This window comes from Natrix helvetica (genome assembly GCF_964273705.1).
Source record: "Natrix helvetica genome assembly, chromosome: 1".
Classification (NCBI taxonomy): Eukaryota; Metazoa; Chordata; class Lepidosauria; order Squamata; family Natricidae; genus Natrix; species Natrix helvetica.
Window position 1 is genome coordinate 211,074,620 of NC_138548.1, and position 2,446 is coordinate 211,077,065.

Consider the following 2,446-nt stretch of genomic DNA (forward strand, 5'->3'; position numbering starts at 1 on the left):
CTGACTGTAGGTCTGTAGACCATTCTGCAGCACTTCCACTTTTTTCTTCCTCTCCTGTTGGAGGAAAGGAAAAGACAGAAGTTGTAATGGAAACATGGTGCTTCAAAGCAAGAGACACCCCACACCCCAAACAGTTCAGTGAAGTGAGGATAATCACTTTAAAAAGTCTCCACTGGAAACGACCAGAATGGTAGAGATGAAGCAGTCAGAAAACAGAAGGAGATGTCAGCAAAAATTCAGAAACCCAACATTTTACTAGATGCATGAGAAATTTATATGTTAAAAGGCAATTTACTTTAAAACCAGTAAACTCTAATTTTTACTGTACTGCTTACTGTTTACTTTAAACTAAAGTTTTAATATAACTCCAGAGCTGCTGCTGTTGAATAATAAAAAATAGTGTGGAACGATGTTAGGGAGGGGAGAACGCCCACTGAAGAACCTTTCTTCCAAGAGACAAGGAGAGGAGGGTGGAAGGAAGAGAAAGAGAAGGAGAGAGGGTAGGAAGGGGAAGAGGAAGAGTAGGAGTAGGGGAGAGGTAAGGGAAAAAGGAAGGGGAAAGAGAGGAGGAAGGAAGAAAGTAGAGAAGGGAGGGAGGGAGAAAAGAAAAGGAAAATAAGATGGTGTGGTAACAGGCAGAAGGGATGGTAAATAAAGCAACCCATTATTGTAAATATTACAACCTTTTAAATGGAATAACAAATGTATAAGAATGTCAAATGCAAAGAAGAATAACAACTATGTGAATGTGTATCTATAATTGTATGTAAGAGAATACATGCATGCACACACACGCTCCACCATTTCAGCACTCAGTGATGAAAAGGTTTGCTGACACTGTTATAGTGGATCCAGGCTGAATCAGAAAAGCAACACTAAATGTGGTTAAACTATTTTATCTTACTTGCATAATAAATACAGCTCAGGTATTTCAGAAGGCCCTTTCCGAAAAACATACACATTTGCTCTCTCTGTAACAGAAAACTACTTTTTCTAGTGAAAAATTATTTGTGTCCTGAAAAGTTTGTGCACATTTATGCTTATAGTTGAATGTATGAGGAAAGGTATTATTGTACTTCCCAGGACAATCAAATCACAACCACATCACAACCGTTAAGTACAGGAATTTTGGTCAATAATATGTTTTCTCCTCCAGAGGGAGATATAATCAAGTTCTCTGCAGGCTCTGTTCTTTGACATCTAGAAAGAAGACAGTTGAGTTTGCATTTGGGATGGGATAAGGTGCCTTGCCAGCAACTCAAAGGAGATGCCTAACTTTGCCTTGTGCTATGAACCACAAAGGAAATAGGACCAAATTAAAATTTGTTCATTGGTTAAGAACACTACATTCTGTAAAGACATTTGTACTCTGGTCAATTGATAATGCTAATCCTTACTGTACTTTTTTAAAAACGATGGTTTATTGAAATAGTTTTGGTGGCCTTGCTTACACATGCAATACAATACAATAGCAGAGTTGGAAGGGACCTTGGAGGTCTTCTAGTCCAACCCCCTGCCTAGGCAGGAAACCCTATACCGTTTCAGACAAATGGCTATCCAACATCTTCTTAAAGACGTCCAGTGTTGGGGCATTCACAACTTCTGGAGGCAAACTGTTCCACTGATTAATTGTTCTAACTGTCAGGAAATTTCTCCTCAGTTCTAAGTTGCTTCTCTCCTTGATTAGTTTCCACCCATTGCTTCTTGTTCTACCCTCAGGTGCCTTGGAAAATAGTTTGACTCCCTCTTCTTTGTGGCAACCCCTGAGATATTGGAACACTGCTATCATGTCTCCCCTAGTCCTTCTTTCTCTTAAGTTAGACATACCCAGTTCCTGCAACCGTTCCTCATATGTTTTAGCCTCCAGTCCCCTAATCATCTTTGTTGCTCTTCTCTGCACTCTTTCTAGAGTCTCCACATCTTTTCTACATCGTGGCGACCAGAACTGAATGCAGTATTATGCATCATAATAGGTGGGTTCATGGTTGCCTAAGATGATGTACAAACCAGGCGGTTATTCTTCAGTGACTGTAAAATGTAAGCATGTGTGGAGGCTGCAACGTTATTCCTCTGCCTAGAGCAATGTTTTCAAACTTGGCACTTTAAAATGTGTGGATTTCAACTCCCAGAACCCCGCAGCCAGCATCGTGATTGGAGAATTCTGGGAGTTGGTCTACACAACTTAAAATTCAAATTCAAAATTTTATTGTCAGAGTACAACATGAGATTGGCTGAGCCTCCCTTCGTAGCCCCCCCCTCAACACAATACAACTCACAATAAAAGACAAAAAAATCCCTAGCCCAGTGAATCCTACTAACAAACACCCCGTCCTATCGCACTACGTGAACTTATTGCACGTCTCACCGGCCCCACAAGTCAATCGTACTATGTTGTTGCAGGGTTATTTTTCATTCAGGAGTCTGACAGCCCACAGATAAAAACTGT